This window comes from Xenia sp. Carnegie-2017, unplaced genomic scaffold, assembly GCF_021976095.1.
Source record: "Xenia sp. Carnegie-2017 unplaced genomic scaffold, XeniaSp_v1 HiC_scaffold_24, whole genome shotgun sequence".
NCBI classification, from domain to species: Eukaryota; Metazoa; Cnidaria; class Anthozoa; order Malacalcyonacea; family Xeniidae; genus Xenia; species Xenia sp. Carnegie-2017.
Genome location: NW_025813487.1, coordinates 4134792 through 4156499, shown reverse-complemented (window position 1 = coordinate 4156499; position 21708 = coordinate 4134792). Strand labels below are relative to the sequence as shown.

At 36.4% G+C, this 21708-nt stretch overlaps 1 long non-coding RNA gene and 1 pseudogene across 1 annotated transcript; one reads left to right on the top strand and one right to left on the bottom strand.

Annotated features, from left to right (window-relative positions):
* Window positions 1-225: 225 nt before the first annotated feature.
* On the top strand, window positions 226-1348 carry LOC124451606. Its single transcript, XR_006950564.1, has 2 exons — window positions 226-440; window positions 516-1348. It is a non-coding gene; the product is annotated as an uncharacterized LOC124451606 (long non-coding RNA).
* Window positions 1349-13831: 12483 nt separating this feature from the next.
* LOC124451979 lies at window positions 13832-14820 on the bottom strand (annotated as a pseudogene).
* Window positions 14821-21708: the final 6888 nt, after the last annotated feature.

Genomic DNA, 21708 nt, shown 5'->3' with positions numbered 1-21708 from the left:
ATGAAACCAAAAAATTTCCTTTGGGTCTGTATGCTGTGAGTCCAAAATGAATCCCTAGTCTAACTTACACAGTTCTTTTTTGCCAGCCTTTCTGAGTTGTGGCCTATTTCAACTTTTTTTTTCATTCGAGACAACATATATTTTTATTCTAGTTGATTCAAGTCTTCTTCATATGTGTTTGATGACATTTGGTAATTTGTTTTTGAATTTTTACTTTTTAGTGGCATTCCTACAGAAAATTTATTAAAATCTAAAAGATTCTTTAAAGAAATGCCTGGACAAACGAAGGGCCATGACCAGATCAGGTGCTCCTGCAGGATGTCTACCTACATGCAAATATTTTGAAGTGATGCGTTTTCTTCATGAGAAAACTTCCAATTTGCCAACTCATAGCAATGTTGACATATCACCTGCAGCATCCAGCCATGTAATTGAAACTGGTAATTTTGAGGATCAATCAGATGCTTTTTCCCCTGCTATATCAACTTCTTCCACATCACCATTTCAACCGATAGCTTGCTCTATGTCACCATTATCGGTACCTGCAAGTCCATGTTCTCTAACAACACCGACACCTGAAAGACCTATTGATGAAAATACTTCAAAAAGCGTAAAAGACCTTCATCTGAAAAAAGTGCTTATGACCCATTTTTGCAACAAATCAAGCAAATGGATGATCAACTAATCAAAATTGTTAACAAAGAGTCTGCGGATGATGAGGCTACAGCATTTTGCATGAGTCTTGTACCTGTGCTGAAAGACTTTGATAAAAAAAGCTAAGATTAGCAAAAATTAAAACTCAACAACTTTTATTTGACATAGAATTTGATGATCAATGAGATAAAATATGCATTCAGTTTTTAACAATATAACAATTTTGGTATTTACATGTTCTTAAGATTTTTCCTATTTTAAACATGAATTTTATTTCTGTGTTGGTGACCTCAAAACAAGCATCATAGGTCTGAAAAATTTGTTTGAAAATAATATTTCACATGTGGTGGGAATCATGAGAATTCATTACATAATAAAAGTGATTAAACATTGCTTTGAATTGATTACAATTTATCTTGAACTTTTTCTTGTGTTTGAAAAACTCAATTTACTAAACTCATTTTAACATTTTGATGAATTCTCTTTTCTCATCATATATAAAAAACCTGTATGCTTACATAAATAGACTATATAGAATATTGTTAATTAATGAATAACATTGTATATGTGATAATTGATATTCTGTTGCTTAGCCAAATAATGACATTCCTGTAAAGCTTAACAATTATCTACATTTTATGAATTTATGTTATTCATTAGTTGTTTCCAAGTCCTATTAAAAAACGAGAATCTATTTATTTTGCTTTGCCTATTTTGTCCCATTGCCAGTCAACAGCACCCTCATTGTTGAAATAATGTTCAAACTGTTCTCTAACCCATTTAGCTTCCCCACCATAATTTCTTGAAGCCCCAACATTTTGAATAGAAGCTATATCATTCATAATATTTGCATCTTGTCTCCATTCACCAAGGTGCAGACCATTTGGCCCATCCTGGTCAACAAATGTACTTGGGCAATAGTGACTTTCTCTGTCAGTTTCATTTATAGTCATCAGGAAGTTGTGCAGTGCAACCACTGCTTTTGTTATTGGAATAACCTTGGGTACTTTTGCAATGATTGGCCTGTGGAAAAAACGAAAACGACTAGCACAAATGCCAAATGTGTTTTCAATTACCCTCCTTGCGACTGAGCCTATAATTGAAAACTAGCTTGCTTTCTGAAAGATTGGAGAATGGATATGGCTTCATCATATGTCTTTTAGACCAAAAGCATCATCTCCAACAAAACATACGGTAAAACCTTATTAGAATTGGAAATTTGACAATCAGGTGGAGTGTTCAGGAGTTTATTTTCTATAGCATAACCTAAATTGCTGTTAGCATAAACACTTCCATCACTTTGCCGTCCACTATCACCTATATCAACCATAGTAAACTTGTACCGAGCATCACATACTGCCATGAGCACAATACTGTGAGTCTTTTTATAATTAAAGAAAGCGGATGACTGATTATCAGGAGCAAACATCAACACATGTTTGCCATCAATTGCGCCAAGTGCATTCGGAAAATTCCATCGAGTTTCGAATTCATTGGCAATTTTTCTCCATGCTTCAACTCCAGAAGGTGTGTCAATATATCCTGCTTCCTTCAGTCTATTCCAAATTGAATTGCACGTTTCATCGATTATTCTGCCAACAGTTGTGGCACTCATTCTATAATTAGCGCCAATAGTTGAATAGGCATCACCGGTGGTTAAATATCGTAGTGTCACTGCAAGTCTTTGGTCAGGTCCAATAGGTTCTCTCATTTTCGTTGAAACTTTCTTTATGTCGGGTCCTATCAACTTTAGCAAACTTTCATATGTCTTTGGAAACATACGAAAGTATCTAAAGAACATTTCATGGTCGTGGAGTCGCATATCATTTATCAATAACTTATATTCTCCTTTCACATTTCTTTCTTCGTACAGCTTTCTTATCCAAAATCGACGTTTCCTTTTTCTTGTTTTGGTGTTCTCCCTGAGCATTTTGGTGAAGATTGTAAAGAAATAAATATCTTCTACGAAGCAGCAAATATAGAATATATCTTTTATTTATAGACGCCATTTTGTTTATTGGAAAACACCGCGAAATAATCGTCTAGTGGAGACAGTGAACTCGACATTTGAATAATTGGAATGATAACCGAAGCCAAAAAAATATTTGTTGTCATCATTCGTCATCACTCGTCAGGCTCTAGTCCTCGCGTGTTCATTTTATTTTTAAATCATTTGTCCTTGGTAATGGTAGAGTTCGGATCTTGATCAGAGCGTAAAATAACGAAATTTTGGAATGAAAAGGTTCACGGAAAGTGAATCAAAGTGATAAATCGAAGCAAGATGAGGTGAACTTAGTCGATCTGCTCTTACGCTGCGGTTTTCCTTTAAAACATATCAAAGTCTTTAAGGATATTCAATTATTGATATCGAGATGACAACCATTTAGTATTTCAAGTTTCAAGCACTATCAAAATCGATGAAAAATACAATCGCTCTGTAAAAGTAAAATGCGAGTTATAGACTCAATATTTTTATGAAACTGGATATTCAAGTTTTTATTCGGAAAAACAGATCTTTAAATCCACTTAAATGACAAAAGACAAACACTGTCTGACACCGTTTGAAATTTACCTTCCGACGAAGAAAAATTTATGCTTGAATATTTTCTCGTCATATTTTCTATTTATTGTCTTTTAGTAAAGTGTAATTTTCAGTTGGCTTTTCCTCGTTACAAGTTGTAAGTTACAACGAACTCACTGTAGTAAAGTTTCAGCTGTAAAATAACCTTTGCGAGGAGTTGGCCTCGTGTGTTGTTTGTCGTGTTGTTTATATGTTTATGCTTTGCAATTTGTATTCAAATTTATATTGGCCGTGTATGTTTGGCACTCAGGGGAATGAAACTGACGTACAAACCGCGTGAATATTCGACTTTGAAGGACTGGAACTGACGTACAAACCACGCAAGAGACTAGGACTTTGGCTTCAATTTTATATCTATAAAATGTATTGTCGTTATCATTCCAGATATATATATATGGAATTCACTGAGTGGAGATGACTAACAAAATCGTCCTTTAATTCGTGTTCGAAATATTGTCGCGAAAATTTAAGACGATCGTCACAAAAATCGTCTAGTGGAGATGCGCCTTTAGTTTCTATTAACATCAAGTAGGGACATACTCAAATAGTTGTTTACACTCAAAGTGAAAATGCGAAAAATTTGGCCGTATATGTCATTGAGTTACTCCTATTGTAAAATTATAGAATTCCGGTGTAAGTTTGAGTAAGATACTATGTGTAGCGATGAACGAACAATTTGACGCTCCATGAATGAGCTGTTCTTTATTTGAAATTAAAATATCTGTACACCTAGAAACTACATATATGCTTCAGCAATAGAGGTAAAACACCAAGGCAAACATTGTAGCATCAATTACAGCAAGCATAAAGCTGCCGCAGCAAGGACGTAGATAAACGGGCACTTGAAAAACATTTTCCTGTATCGCGGCGATTCTTGCATCTACATAATCCTAAATGTGATGAAATGTATAAAACAAATCAATATAAACAATTATTGAAGTATAAGTATTTGTTTGCAGTTTAACAAAATTCAGATAATGAATAGCAAACTGTGTTTGCAATCGTATAAGATTTGAGCATGTTAATAATCGCAAGTGTTCTGAGTGTTCTTACAAATGTGATGTAAGCACCAAAAGTGCTTTGACATTATTTTATGACTTGCATCCGTACCAAATTGTCGGCCTTCTCGTTCCAAGCTATCCTCGTTGTGTAAAATATGATGTCGAGCATCTATTGCGACAAGCAAAAACACAAGAAATAACGCAGATGCACAGAATAATTATTATACAGAAGAGTCACTCAGGTGTACAACGCGTCCTCATGTCGGCCATTATTCTAGCCAGATGTTTAGGATTTCTCACTTGTTTCCAACCATTAAAATTACATGACGTCAGTAGTTATCATGCAGCTTTGTCACACTTTTGTGACGGAGCTCTTACCCGTGCCAGTTAGTTTCCAGCCCCCCTGAAGTTGATCAGTGCGCGCGCATGTCAACCGGAAATAGGGGTTAATAAGCAAGGCATGGCATTGGATGGCGTGAAAATCGGAAATACGACAAAGCTGGAAGTTGCATGCTATTGACAAAGTAACATTAGATCCGTTTCCCCTATCACAATCGAAGGTAAAAACGGTAGAAAACGAGGTAATTGCATTTTATAGCTTATACTTTATCGAAAGGTTTACATTTTATCTCTTGAAACAAATGGAATTGAATGTAGACATTGATGAGGCATTAAGAATGAACAAATTGCCTTTGGAGTCAGAAAAGAATAAAATAACTGTACGTCAAAGTTTGTTAGAAAATAAACTTTTAGACTGCTATGCTGAGAAGTGTTGCAATGATAAACGCTGAAGTAAATTCAATATGGAACAATGGCATCCTTCTAATTTACATCTGTTTCATTTCCGTTTATCATATTAGCCTATTACCTCAACTTCCCGCCTGAGTCTGTTTCCCGTTGACATGCGCGCGCACCGATCAACTTCAGGGACTGGAAACTAACTGGCACAGGTAAGAGCTCTGTGACAAAAGTGTGACAAAGCTACACGATAACTACTGACGTCAATACTAAATAATGAATTCAAGTATATTTTGACTTGAAATGACTTCGGATCATTTTAAAGGTTAAGGAAAAAGTCAAAACCTTAATCAACTGGAATAATGGCGGCCACTATGCGCGGCACAACATGCGCGAGGACAAAAGCATCAAAGATTCCGACACGAGTGACTCTTCTGTATATTCTTATTCTGTGGCAGCTATCAGGATCTTCATTGTCGTACCTTTGAAATAAGAAATGAAATACAGTCAATTGTAAAAATATCTAAAAATCAATGAGATCAACCAAATATATAGCTTACCTCAAAAGGCTTGGTACGCTTTCGTTGAAATTTTTTTGAACGTTTCTTCTCGACCTCAGTACGTCGTTTAATATATCTGTCTGCTTCCTTTAGCTGCTGTGTTCCTTATATCTGCACTTGTCACATGGTTTACAATGTCTAATCCATGGCAAACACATGATAAATGGATTGCTGACAGACTTTGGAAACAAGTGTTAGCTTAAGACTGGTTTTCATACAACATAATTCGTCGAATTAAATGTCGTAATTTGTTGTATGTCATTATTATGCACAATCTGGTAAAAACCGAAATCATATTTATCTTATCTTTTCGTTTTCACGACAATTACGACAGTTTTATTACAGCCTCAATTTAATGAAAATCGTATTCCTTCAATTCCGACAAAATACAACAAAACTACGAGACCAAGCATCAATTACAACGAATTGAGACAAATGAATTACGTCAAACAAAGACGACTTATGTCATCGAGAAACCAGTTTGAAAACAATTAAAAAAATGAATTCTGAGTTTCTGACGATTTATGCTGCATATGAAAAACAGCCTAAACTAATGTAATCAGCAAAATGTAATTAACAGAAAACAACGGAATAGAACAGAATGGACATAGAAGTCTTACTTGACATAGCCGTTACATTTAATTACCTTTATCAAACACTGTCTGTTAACGATTCACTATACTCTCGTTGAATTTAGTATTTATGAATATGATTCTCCATTATTAAGATCCATGGGCTACTGAAGAAATTGTTTCCTTGTCGCATTTAATGATAACATAAATATACGCCGTTATACTATAAGCCTGACTATAAAATGTTTTGAAAAATTGCTAATAGTCGGCGTTAGGAACTGTTTACATGATCACGGCGAACGCAGTGAGGCGTGTAATGATTTCGCGGTTTAAAAGGATCAATTCTTCAAGCGTACGCAAACAACCTATTTAGATCCACAATTTGTAATAATTTTGTAATTTTAAATGTTTTGTAGTTTATTTTAGAATATTTTGTTTCCAGAGAAGATTTCTTATTATCTGATTATCGTTTATGTTTGCCACCCCAATGCATTTATCGCATCTATCCAATCACTCCTTTAGCCAGCTGGGCCAATGATTTCTACAAAGAAATGAATATGGCAACTTCGTAATAATATAAACAAAATAAAACTTTGCGCAGAAAGTTCACGTTATGTCGCAAGCCAACTTCAAGAGTGGCTTACGTCAATTTTGTCCCGAATCTCTACTTCCGTTTCAAGCACATTGCAAAATTTAAAAGCTGAAGGATAACGTGGAAATGTTTTATTCTTCAGCCCTCAACATGCTGGATGAAAGTTGTTGTGTGGGTGTAAAGTTTTAGACCCTGCCTTAGATGGTTATAGATAAAAGATTAAGTTACCTTAGGGGTAAAGAATTTTGCCCTTCTCAATTGAGTCATCATTCCTTATCAAATTCGCCGATTATAGGCAAACAAAGCATAAATGAATAAATGCGAGAAAAATAATGTGCTATGCTTAAAGTATAAAAGAAATACCTTTCCATATCCACTGGTAACATCTCCTTTGTTTTGAGGAAAATCTTTTCGGATGTACTTTGCAGCGCGGATGTAGACTAGTATATCAGAGGGATTGTTTTGACAAGATTCCCTGAGTATGTATTCGACGGTTTGTTTAACCTTGTACTCTTCCTTCATAACTTTAAAGAGAAGCTCCACCTCATCAAATATGCGATTCGAATTTGACTTTTCCATCGGTTAGCCAATTGTTGAATTGGCCATTTTAATACCTATATAAGCTAACAAAATCAGAGCAGACCTTGATAACAAAGAGACGATTATAAAACTGCGCAAAACAACAAATCAAGTCATTTCAGTTAGACCCTTCAAAAGCTTGAACGTTTTGAAAATTTCGTTGACGTTGGGTTGTATGTACGGCGAATTTGCTAGTGCCCTATGTGAATAAGAAATTCTTTGTTGCTAATTATTAGGCGCATCGCCTGACCGATAATTGGGGGACCCATATTCATATATTTGTTTTATAATCCGTAAAAAACAATGCATTTCAAAGGAAACTAATATGGCATGTCATGCGCATATGAATATGGCTCCTCAATCATCGTTCTGGCGACGTCTGTTGGTGGGTCGCAACCATCCCCCTGGGAGTAAGATAACAATGGAATGCTCGCCATGTTGGATGAAATTTGCTTTGTTAAAATCATCAAACATGTAGGCTATGACGTAGCTTGCAAACCAAGAATTAAAGTAAATGGTTTGAACCCGGGAGTATCGTTACATGTTTGTAAATGTCGATCGTCCAGGTTGGTATAGTCCCGAGAAGGACTGTTGTTGTTGTTGTTGATTGACGTTTCGACAACTTTAGCGGTAGTCATCTTCAGAGTCTAGGCTAGTCATCTTCATGACATTCTGACATTTTGACTCTGAAGATGACTACCGCTAAGGTTGTCGAAACGTCAGTCAACAACAACAAAAACAGTCCTTCTCAGGACTATACCAACCTGGACGATCGACATTTACAAACATGAAACCAAGAATTGATATTAAGAAGGGACATACTCAAGTAGCAGTTAACACACAAAGAGAATAATGCCAAAACATGGCCGTATGTATCTCTGACTCCAAATTTCAGAATTCCAGAATTCGGCTATAAGTTCGTGTATGATACAGAAACAAAAACACAAGAAATAACGCAGATGTCAGGATCTTCGTTGTGGCACCTTTGAAATAAGAAACGAACAAAACGTTTTAATATTCTCCCAACGTGTAATCATGATTGATTTGCAAATTCTCTTTGATTGATTAATTGATTTCATTGGTTGAGCTCAGATCGTTTTGCACTGGCTAATGAAAACACAGCTCTAGACCAATCAGCGCACGCGTTTCATTGTGTTTATTTTATAAAATAGACCAAGGGAAGCAAAGGAAAGTTAGTCAGTCCCGGTGTCACGGTATGAACAGTCCCGCAGTCTAAGTTGTCCTCTTTGATTATGTGCGCATGCACCGTAACTGCAGACTGCTGAGCACATTGTTTGCTGGTGTCACGCTTCCCCAGTCTCAGATGTCTCTATTTATGTACATAGTCTTTATCTTTATTTTGTGGCTTTACACATTGTTGTTAGTTGTTGCAAGGCAATTTTAAATAGTCTTACTTTTTATTATTTTAATACTATAATTAAATACTTCACGATAAATATTTTCACTATAAGAACTCATTATACGTATTCATTCTTTATATCCACAAAGTAGTTTTTCGCTTGGCGACAAATCATCCATTGCTGATTTTTTGTCAAACCATCTTGATGATTTCCATTCTTCAAGTAGTGAATGATTTGCTCCCATAAAGCATTGTGCTCAGCCAAACGCTGCTTTCAAAATTTTTTTCTTGATTCGACTTCGTTATTAGACTCTATGTTTTCAAGAATCGCCATTTTTTACTTAGGTTTCCAAAAGAAAAGTGTGTATTTGCGTATCGAGTAGTTTTGTTTGTTACAGTGAAGAAGGTACAGCCAGTAAGAATGAGGACTACTCAGACCACGAGAAAATATCGTGAGACAGTGAAGAAAGGACAGCCAGTAAGAAAGAGGAGTACTCAGACCACGTGAAAATATCGTGAGGAAGTGAAGAAAGGACAGCCAGTAAGAAAGAGGAGTACTCAGACCACGAGAAAATATCGTGAGACAGTGAAGAAAGGACAGCCAGTAAGAAAGAGGAGTACTCAGACCACGTGAAAATATCGTGAGACAGTGAAGAAAGGACAGCCAGTAAGAAAGAGGAGTCAGACCACGTGAAAATATCGTGAGGCAGTGAAGAAGGACAGCCAGTAAGAAAGATAGACCACGTGAAAATATCGTGAACTACCACGTGAAAATATCGTGACAGTGAAGAAGGACAGCCAGTAAGAAAGAGGACAGACCACGAGAAAATATCGTGAGGCAGTGAAAAGGAAGTAAGAAAGAGGAGACCACGAGAAAATATCGTGCAGTGAAGAATGGACAGCCAGTAAGAAAGAGGAGACCAGATCGTGAGACAGTGAAGAAGGACAGCCAGTAAGAAAGAGGACTACTCAGACCACGAGAAAATATCGTGAGGCAGTGAAGACAGACAGAATATCGAGGAGTGAAGTGAAAATATCGAGAGTGAAGGACAGAAGTAAGAAAGAGGAGTACTCAGACCACGAGAAAATATCGTGAGGCAGTGAAAAATGGACAGCCAGTAAGAAAGAGGAGTACTCAGACCACGAAGAAATATCGTGAGGCAGCACCGCTGAGTTGCACATGCGCGTTTTAAAAGAGGACAGTTGCAGAGACTGGAAGACGATTGAGACTGCAACACCCGCATCACATCAATGACATGAACACGTTCAAGTCAATCAACTAGTTGCTTCTCTTTGAATGTAAAGTAGAATAGTTGTTTAACATGTTAAGACATTTATTTTAAAAATCTTTGAATTATTAGTCTATCCGAGCTATGGAAAACCATTCGTGTGTGAATTAAGTCTGTGAAAGTAGAGTTAAAATCAGTTGTTTTCTACTCAAGAGCAAAAGTTCTAGTAGAATGTATTCGAATTTTAAAGTATTTATGCAAAAAAATTGACCATAGTGGTAGAATCAAGTTGACATGATATCAAATATTATTAATTAGTATGTTTACAAAAACAATTGGTAGGGCGACCATATTAACATTGAAACCAAAATAGAATAGCCAGCGCGTACATAACATACGCGATTAATTCGTTGAAATTATTGTACGACAAATACACTTGGTCAAAAGCTGATAGACATACTACCTTTGGGCAAGTATAAAAACATGAAACTTTGTCATAAAGAAATTTGTTCCCGTGTAAACGGCGACATGGATATCGCTCAACCTCCTTATCAAGGTAAGTAGTGTTTTGTTCAATGTGCCGTAACGTGGCCTATATTTCAAAAAAACTGATATTGTTTGATTTCCAAACTACAATTGGCAAGAGTCAAGTCTGACCTTGTGATTCCGTCACTAATAAACGCAAGTGAAAACAACGTCTTCAGTAGACTTGATATCTTAATAATGGAAAACGACATTTATCAAATATAAATTGAACGACAGTAGAGTGAATCGTTAACAGACAGTGCATCATAAAATTAGTAAATGTAACGGCCATGACCAGTAAGACTTTTGTGTCTGTTTGCCAGTTTCTATTGACATCAAGTAGGGACACACTCAAATAGTTGCTTAACACTCAAAGTGAAAAATGCAAAAATTTGACCGTGTATGTCACTGAATTACTCCTATTGTAAAATTATAGAATTCCGGTGTAAGTTTGAGTAAGATACAATATGTAGCGATGAACGAATAATTATGACGCTCCATGAATGAACTGTTCTTTATTTGAAATTAAAATATCAGTACATCTAGAAACTACATTTATGCTTCAGCAATAGAGGTAAAACACCAAGGCAAACATTGTAGCATCAATTGCAGCAAACATCAAACCCGCAACTTCCGCAGGGACGTAGATAAATTGGGCACTTGAAAAAACAAGTTCCTGTACGGCCATTCTTGCATCTACAAAATCCTAAATGTGATGAAATGTATAAAACAAATCAATATAAACACTTATTGAGATATTACTATTTGTTTGCAGTTTAAAAAATTCAGATAATGAATAGACTTTGCTGTGTTTGCAATCGTGCATAAGATTTGAGCAGGATAATAATCGCAAGTGCTCTGAGTGTTCTTACAAATGTGATGTAAAAGCACCAAAAAGTGCTTTGACATTATTTTATGACTTGCATCCTTACTTATTTGTTCGCCTTCTCCTTCAAAGCTAGCCTCGGTGTGTAAAATATGATGTCGAGCATCTATTGCGACAAGCAAAAACACAAGAAATAACGCAGATGTCAGGATCTTCATTGTGGTACCTTTGAAATAAGAAATGAAATACAGTCAATTGTAAAAATATCTTCAACTCAATGAGATCAACCAATATACAGCTTACCTCAAAAAGGCTTGGTACGCTTTCGTTGAAATTTGTTTGAACGTTTCTTCTCGATCTTAGTACGTCGTTTAATAGTATCTGTCTGGCTTCCTTTAGTTGCTGTGTTCCTTATATCTGCACTTGTCACGTGGTTTACAATGTCTAATCCATGGCAAACACGTGATAAATGGAATTGCATGACAGACTTTGGAAACAAGTGTTAGCTTACCACAACATGTGTTCCAATTTAGATCTTAGTTTTAAGAATGGAATAAATGGTATAAAAACTCGAATAGATGAGCTTTATGTCAATGGGGTGAAAACATAAAAGTATAAGCAGTACAAGTAAGAAATCTGAACCTGTGAAAACCAAACCCTCTAATATAAATACTAAATTATTTAAATGTATTAAAATTATTACAACTTGTATATCTAAACGATCATTTTTTGCGTGTAAGCGGCGACATGAATACCCTCAACCTCCCTTATCAAAGTAAGCTACGCTACTGCGTTCGAGTGTTTGTACAATGTGCCGTGACGTGACCTATATTTCACAAAGAGTGATATTGTTTCCAAACTACATTTAACATGCAAGAGTTAAGTCTGACCTTGTGATTCCGTCACTGATAAATTCAAGTGAAAACAATGTCTCTATGTTCAATAGGCATGACATCTTAATAATGGAATACGACATTCATTAAATTAAACGACAGTACTGTGAATCGTCAACAGTCAGTGTTTGATATAAGTAATAAATGTAAGGGGCTATGACCAGTAAGACTTTTGTGTCCTCTCTGTTCTATTCCGTTGTTGTCCAGTTAACTACATTACGCTGATTACTTTGCTGACGTGATTGACTGGCTGTCATCATGCTAGTCACATGACTATACTTCACACGAAACTGACGAAAGATTTCGAAACAAGAGTGACTCTAGTACTTGCTCCCCAAAACAATATAAGTAATTACGACGTTTTAGAACTCATCTAGATTTTTTTATGAACATTATAGGAAATCGCTTATCTTAGTTTCACTCAAACGCGTATAATTAAGATACGCAATTCATATTCATGTTGCGTAAGTACACAACAGTATTTAGAAATTGTGCAAATAACTTGTCGCTAATAAGTTAATATAATTCCACAACACGTTATGGCATTCCCGTATATTACCACACACTCGGAGTGGGAGACTTGGAGCTAATTTAGGAGAAATATTATACAAGACTAAAAGCCATCATCAGAAAATCAGATTATCAGAACTCAAGAATTTGTATCCATTTTCGCGTTTGTTTATGAATGTGGCATGCGTATGCGTATGCATAAATATGATAACAAACCACTTTTTTATAGGTGTGCATGTAGCTTGTGTCGTACTCTACTGCTGACAGATGCCATTGAATACCGTTGTTGTCAAGAGGTTGGGCCTACTTTACATAAACTGGTATTCGATGGTACCATTGAAAAAATTAGCTGTGTTACTCTTCACGAAGAGTACACGATTATGACACATGCTACAGTCTTGAAGAATGTTGGCTCACTTCTAAGAGACCAAGATGGAAGGTCATACAAGCGTCGTAGAATACATGAAAATGAGTTAGTACATTTTTGATTTCTAATTTTGTTTTGTAACGAATGGTTAATATCTTGCCATGTATCTCTACTTTTTACCTTTATGTGGTTCATTATTGTGCTGTGATGCTTCACAATTTTGTTGTGTGAAGTCAAAATAAATAATCAAATAGAAATTACTATTTTGAATTTCTCATAGATACTTGACAGCAGTTGCATACCGTTGGGTCATTCGATGGCTGTGGATGCCTTGGTTGGGAAAATTCTAGACCATTACCTGCATGTATCTACACAGACATCCGAAAACGATTTTCATTACAAAATCCCCTAGGCCAAGAACATGCTGGCTACAAGTCAGCATAGGAAAGAAACTGATAGAAGTAGGAAACATTTTTTGTAGCATAGTATATTATTTTATAACTAACTTTAAAGTTGGCCTGCTAAGAATATTTGTCAAGTAATTCTTGTGGACAATGACTTTTTGGATGTCCTTTCATTGGCTGTCCACAATTTTTGCATAAGCGTGTTTTTTTTTTGGATCTGAAGGACCTGTTGAAGCAGCTTGTTTTTCTTTGTCTAAACCTTTTGCTTGCAGTACATCTTGCTGTTGATCTATAAATAACAATTTAATGTGTTTACTTTTAGAATGCACTGGCCATACCTATTATACATGGTAGCATGAACAACTTACATGTGGGAAACAATGGTGTTGAAGATAGTTGTTTCCTATCCAACTGCCGTTTGATTGCCTCAGTTTTGGAAATTCGGAAAGTTTTGTTTAAGACTTCTGGGACTTTTTCCTTATACTTCTTAAATATGTTGTCCATGGATTCCTCACAACTAAGAAACATGACATTTTTGATTTCATTAACATAGTCTGGAAAAATGACAAGTGGTTAGATGTGTAAGTCAAGAGTACCAATGCATACATGCTAAACTTACAATATGATGGTGCTGAAGAAACAGTTCTTTCTACTTCATCCCCTGATTTAAATTTTGGGTATGTCACAGAATAATATGGTGTTCCATTTTTGTTTTTTTTGGCTGTCTGTGAAGGTTTTCATTGAAATGAAGTACTGCCAGTACGTGCCTAAACAGAACAAACCATTTACTATTTTTTTTCTTGACTAGGAACAAGTAAAAAAGCCTTGGCAGATAGAGAACAGTGATTACAAGTTACCTGCAATATGTACCAAGCCAAGAATAGTGGGTCATCTTTGGATGCCAACCATTTAATGTTGAATGAAAACCTTCGAGACAACTAGTTTGTGCTTCTGAAGATAGTTTTTTAACATCTTTGAGAACAGATTTTTTCAACAGAATGGAGGAAAGTCGCTGATATGATTTAGTTCCTTAAAAAGAATACAATCCCATCTGAAAAGTGGTAAATAACATTTTAGACATTTTAACAATCTCAATTCTGTCTTGCTGCCTAAATGTGTGCATGCTCATACCAACTTGAAGCCATAGACGTTCATCTAGCTCTCCATGAGCACATTTAGGAAACAACTCATCTGGATGGTTTCAATGCTTGTTTGTAATGTGCCTAGCAATGGATTTCCATTTTGCCACAATCATATCTCCATATCCCATCTTAGTAGACATAGCCGACCAATATAAGTGGTTGCGGATACCTTTAATCCAAAACACCAGCAACTCACAGCCTTTTTCTTTACTAGCCTTTAATATTGTTTTGGAAAGTCCTTTGCAAACATGCCACAAATCATTGAAAAGCTGGGTTTCCTTCTCAGATGTTCGAATCCACTTTACAATCCCTTTGTGACGATCGTTAATAAATATTGGAATTTGTAGTCCACTATCTTGAAGAAACTTGAAGCATCTTTGAGCTCCATCCAACTCCATGGCATTGCTACTACCTGACTGATTTGACTATACGAAAGGTAATGAAGTTTATATAAAAACTATAATATTATTTTTGAGGTCTTGTTCAAGTAAAATGAACTGATTATCTTAAATGTACATGAAAATATTTGTTTATTAGTTGAAAAAAATATTATGACTACCTGTCTGATGTCAAAATGAACTATTTTGGAAATACTGTTACAAAACATGGAGTAAGAACAGTACTTAGCACTGTGGCCCATCAAATCAAATCTGCAATCACCAGACCAAGTAGCATTTTCTATATTTTTCACATTTTCAATCAGGGCTTTTTGATACTTCTCCCAGTGCAATAAACACTGAGGGGACCAGGAACTTGTTTTGATGTAAATAATATGCTCTGCTGGTGATTGAACAAAGGCCCAAATGCTTGAATAGTAAAAACACTTTACTTATGCTGACACCTGACATCAGAATGGCAAAACTTGTCATGAGATTTCCAGCCGCGTGCCTTCCCAATACATATGGCTGACTGTTCCATTGAAAATTTCTAGTTGGTCCACAAATAGAACAACATTGAGTTACAACAGCCATTGAACCTTTCTTTTTGATTTCCACCTGAGGATTTGGACTTTTGCAATTGAAGCAAAACATGCTGAACAGTGATATGAGCATGCCATAAAGACAATGAATTTGGGTTCGTCACATGGCAGGGTACCAGGTTCCATGCTAAACAGAATTAAGCACATATTCATACAAGTTGAACTTCGTTTTCTACGACATTTATGCTGTAACTCACCTAACAGTGTTTTTCGACTTGGAATCTTCAGCTTCATCTTGTGATGAAAACGGTTCGTCTTCATATTGCCAATCCATATCTGTAATGTCAGGATCACCAATAATATCCTGGACATCGCCGATATTAAAAAATTCATTTTGGCTCATTACTGGATTGAGAACCGTCACTTTCAGTATCGGAATCATCACTTTCCTAAAACGTAGAATAGGTAACAGTGCGTAAATTTCCAATGGTCGATGACAAACGTTGTATAAAATGTATTTACACCAACGGGTCAAGTTCTGACTATTTCGTAAAGAACCTGTTATTTCAAAAAAAAAAATTTTATACAAAGCACCTTATTCTCAATACATTTATTTACCACCTATTTCAAGAAGTAAATACGTACCATGATTAAACTGTCGCTCAGCCTTTTTTATGATTTTTTTAACCAACTGAGTTTCTTTTGTAGTTTGGTAACTTTTTTGGCAAGTATGTCGCATCTACTGCACATTTCAACTTGCTCTTGTTTTGGCAGCGGTTCTGATGAATCCTCTCTAACTGGTTCACTATCAACGCTTTCTGTCGTGTTACACTCGTCAGAATTCCCTTCATCATCAGTATGTTTAACAGCGGGTTCAACATCTTTTACACTTCGTGTTACTTCACACAACACCTGTTGAAGATAATAAGACACATTTACATGCATTTCCAGGTTGTGCATACAAACTTGTGAGTAGTTATCGTGCAGCTTTGTCACACTTTTGTCACGGAGCTCTTACCCGTGCCAGTTAGTTTCCAGTCCCCTGAAGTTGATCGGTGCGCGCGCATGTCAACCTGAAATAGGGGTTAATAAACAAGGCATGGCATTGGATGGCGTGAAAATCGGAAATACGACAAAGCTGGAAGTCGCATGCTATTGTCAAAGTAACATTAGATCCGCCTTATGTTTTATTGGTTAATAAACCGGATCAATGTCATTGTGTATTCATACTTCAAACTATATAGCCGAACTGTCATTTTGGAAATGTTATTCGTATTGACTGTTGTTGTGTATCTTTCGAACATTTGTTGGCGGTGGTGGAAAAGAAAAAGGCATCATGGCACACCTGTTTAATCAGATATATGCCAACAATGTTGAATTCGTAGATATCGGCCACAACGACCTTATCAGTTTGCTTTATGTCGAGTTTTTAAGTAAAAACATTCAGGAGCTACGAAGAGCTGAGAAAGATGCAAGTGTATTCGAACCTTGGACAGATTTTCAAAACTGTTTGGAATTGTTGACTGAGGAGGATCGATGGTTCAATTTTGCAAATCGAGCAGTGAATGCAATCAATCGCGAACATGTCTGGAATGGAATATGTGAAGCCTTCAAGTTTCTAAAGTACAGTGGACCAACATCTTCTCAAAAGATATACTATGAAAAACTCTGGAAAGCACCGTGGAATGAACTTATGTCAATTTACACACAAACAATTAGACCACCATTTTTTGTAAATTTGTTTGATTATGTTGATTGTGCTTGTAAATTGAAGTATAGAACATCTGTATGAGACTATTTGTATCATTTTAATAAATATTCCAGTTGCCAACTTGACTGTATTTGAGATTATAGTATGAATGACCACGACAACAGACCAAAGTGATCAATGGACTACATAAATCAGTAAAAATGTCTTTTTCAAAAACGTATAAAGGCGAATGACAAAACGTTATAGTGTTCATTTCATTGGGAGGTCTGGATTAGCCACTAGACAAGTATGGGGGTTTGCGGGAGTAAAGGCTACAGCGAGAATTTGAAAAGAGATAAAAATCATAATCGTCAGAAAATGTTTCGCCTGGGTATAAGTTTCGGACGCAACGATCTCAATCTTGAGGGTCATTTGCAAGCAGGATACACAAGTAAAACTGTTAAAAATTATGGACCCGCCGCAATTAAACTTCCAACAGATAATGCGATAGAAGAAACACTGCCTGTAACTGAAAACATTGAACCCATCGATAATGAGTAGTTAAAAGAAATTGACATCTAATTGCAAAGTTATTATCACGAGAACATTGTCATGAGTAACGTTGACCAGTACTTAGCCGGTGTATACTTCAATCCGAAACGTCCTGGAAGCTACGGAGGTGTTGAACGTTTGTACCGTGATGTAAAGGCAGAAGGAATATATGACATTAGTCGTGAAAGAATTAAAGAATGGCTCATGCAACAAGACGCATACTCTTTGCATAAACCTATTCGAAGAAAGTTTGAAAGAAATCGTGTCGTAGTGAGTGGTATTGACGACCAGTGGCAATTGGATCTTGCAGACATGCAATCTTTGCAAAAGTATAATGATGGTTATCGCTATCTTCTTATCTGTATTGATGTTTTTTCCAAATATGCATGGGCTGTTCCATTAAAAAGAAAACAGGATCGTCGTTGGTAGAAGCTTTTAAAAGATTTTGTCATCAGGACGTAAACCGACACACATTCAAACGGATCAAGGCTCGGAGTTTTTAATCGAGACTTTAAGAAACTTTGGCAGAAGAAAACGTTACCTTGTTTAATACATTTAACGAGACGAAGGCATCCATCGTTGAACGTTTGATACGTACACTGAAAACTAAAATGTGGCGCTACTTCACAGCAAACAAAACAATGAGATACATTGACATGCTTCCTGATCTACTGTATTCTTATAATCATAGCATGCATCGCAGCATTAAGGAAAAATCGATCAACGTTACAAGTGAAAATGAAGATAGAATTCGGCAAAATTTATACGGTGATAGCAAACTAAATAAGCCTACACATGTAAAATATAAGTTTGATATTGGTGATCAAGTACGAATAAGTAAAAAAAAAAGAAAGTTTGAGAAGGGGTATTTACCGAATTTTTCAAAAGAAATTTTCACTGTAAGTCAAAAAATACCACGCAATCCTCCTGTATACAGACTGAAAGATCATGAAGGGGACGAACTTCAAGGAACATTTTATGAAAAAGAACTTCAAAAAGTCATCAAGAAAGACGATGTTTATGAGATTGAAAAAATACTTAAGAAACGTGGTAGAGGGGGCAATGTACAATATTTTGTAAAGTGGTCTGGCTACCCTAACAAATTTAATTCATGAGTACCGGCATCGGAAATACATATATAAAACGTAACCGTTTTCATGATTTTTTTCATTTCACATTATACCTTAAAGATGAGCGGGACACACTTCTATCTGACATTACCTAGTAATGCATCTCTCTCTGTATTTCCTGAGAATAAGATTTCAGGTTATCGCGTAAAACTACCTCACGTTGTGAATTTAAATGGTAATTGGGAAGTAGGACTGTATTCAATTACATATCCTCATACATGGTACACGTTGAAAAAAGGTTTGGATACACATATATATGTAACTCACAAAACAGGTCTACCTACTCCGGTATATGTCAACTATGGCTTGTATGAAAAAGCCTTCGACCTAGTAAAATCAGTTAACGAGACTCTTGACAAAGAAGTAAAAGACAATATCAAATTGAGCTTTGACCCCCGCACAGAAAAAATTAAAATGCATGTAAGACAGGGTTACAAAATATCATTTAATCAACGAATGTCGGTCTTACTTGGTTTTGGCGGAAAAGACGTAGAGATTTCAAAAACAACCGAAAGCCCTTATGCTTCTGATTTGCACAGATCCGTCATGATGTATGTATATTGCAACATTGTACAACCGCAAGTTGTTGGAGACGTCAATGTAAAATTACTAAAGGCAGTTGCTATTCAAGGAAAATATGGAGACATTGTTTCAAGAACATTCGCTAATATCCAATACATAGCCGTGCAAACAAAATCTTTTGGGGACATCGAAATTCTCTTAAGGGACGAGTTAGGAAACCCCATCGCATTTGAACGAGGGAAGTCGATAGTGACACTTCATTTCAGAAAGCAAGCTTCGTCTTATTTTACATAAGAAATATGACTCTAACAAATCGTTATGTTCAATATTATCTCAACCAACAACAAGGATACGGTTCATCGCCAGTGTTTAAAGGAGCACCTTGGCAAAGAGGTTATGGGCAAGTGGGTTATGGTCTTGGTGGGTTATTTCGCAGTTTGGCTAGAGCTGCAATACCTCTGGCAAAAAGCGGTGCAAAAGCTCTGGGTAAAATTGCTCTTAACACAGGAGCAACTGTTTTAGGTGATGTTATCACTGGGAAAAGTGTGAAAGAGTCTGCAAAATCGCGAGTAAATCAGGCTGCTAAAGATGTGGGGAAAATGGCTGTAAACAGAATGCAACAGTTTGCTCAAACAGGAAGAGGAAAGTCTTCAAAGAAACGGTCAAGAAAACCAGCTAAAAAGAGAAAGGCGACGACCTCCATTGCCATTCACAGTTCAGCCAAGAGACGTAAAGCAGCTAAAGAAGCGGAGGACATTTTCGGCTAAATATGGATTTCGTTCATCCAAAATCTGCAGAATGTACAAAAACCGAACTTGATTTATTTTCTGTCCCACCAACACAAGTCAGTTTAGAAAAGGGGCATTGGATTGATCATCAACCTGTGTCCAGCGTATCTGAAAATGGACCAATTACATTTTTAGCGCCCGGCGCAGAAGATTATGTTAACATTGCTAAGACAATATTGGTAGCTAGAGCGAAAGTAACAAAAGCCGATGGTGGGGATATCGATGATGACACTAAAGTTGAACCTGTAAACAATTTCTTGCACAGTTTGTTCAAGCAAGTTGACGTGTTTCTAAAAGGAAAGTTAGTTACACAAGCAACAGGAACATATCCATATCGTGCATATCTCGGCACACTTTTAAATTATGGCCCGTCAGCCAAACAATCCCAGCTCACCGCTGCGTTATTTTACAAAGATACTGCAGGTCAGATGGATAATGCAGATCTAGCCCACGCAAGTCCAAACAGGGGTTTGAAGACAAGAAATAAGTTTATCATGGGAAGTAAAATTGTTGATATGGCAGGTCCTATCGATATGGCAGGTCCTATCGCAAACACGGATGAAAGCGGAAAACCGGGGACCCATTGCGTTGCCTTTTACTTTCCTTCAGAAGAAAAAGCCGAATTCTTCGATAGCTATGGACAACCACCAGAGCGATATCATAAGTTCTTTAGAGATTATTTGAAACATTATGATTGGGGGTATAATAAACGTCAATTGCAAAGTATCTGGACGGATGTATGTGGACAATATTGTATATTTTACCTCAGCCATAGAGTGCGAGGATATAGCATGAATAAGATTGTAAACATGTTTGATGGTAATACTGTTGAGAACGATAACAAGGTATCAAGTTTCGTTAGCAGACATTTTCATATAGAAACTAGTGTAACCCTAAACGATAGCATTCAGTCAAGTATAAAATTTGTTGTAAAAGCTTGAGCCGTTTATTATCAATAAAATTTTCTTTGTGTAAACTAATTGCCTGTGTTTTCTATTTGCATATTCTAATGATAACAGTAAAGAAATTGATATCAGCTGCTCTATTTATTTAAACAAAACAAATCTTTACATGTCAAATTTTAATAGTCTATCCAACGTAAGCGAGTTTTCTTTAGTGTAGGGGCAACTTTAGGTGGTGTCATTTTCGTTCTTGAGCCTCGATGGTAGGCTATTCCGTCTTCTTCATCGGGCGAAGTTTCCATTTGAGCTTCTTCCCATCTTACATCGTTCCGAACCAAATCGCGAGGAATGTTTATTTTTGATAAAACGCGAAAGAATTCTCTAGAACCTGTAGGATTGAAATTCTTTCTCCCTCTTACGGCGTGGCTAATGAGGTCTGATATATTTGATTGAGGGATAATAACACCGTCAAGTTTGACTTGTCCTGAATCATCCCAAGTTATTATATCAGGATGTCTTTTTATACGATGTAGTATTGCTGTCGCGCGTTCACGCATCGTCTTCGGCACACTTTGTACAATGACGGAGTCAGCTAATGTACGCACTTCGTTGTTTATTACCGAGTTTCTTTCTTTCCCGTCGGTTGTATCCATCACGCGTACTGTGGCTATC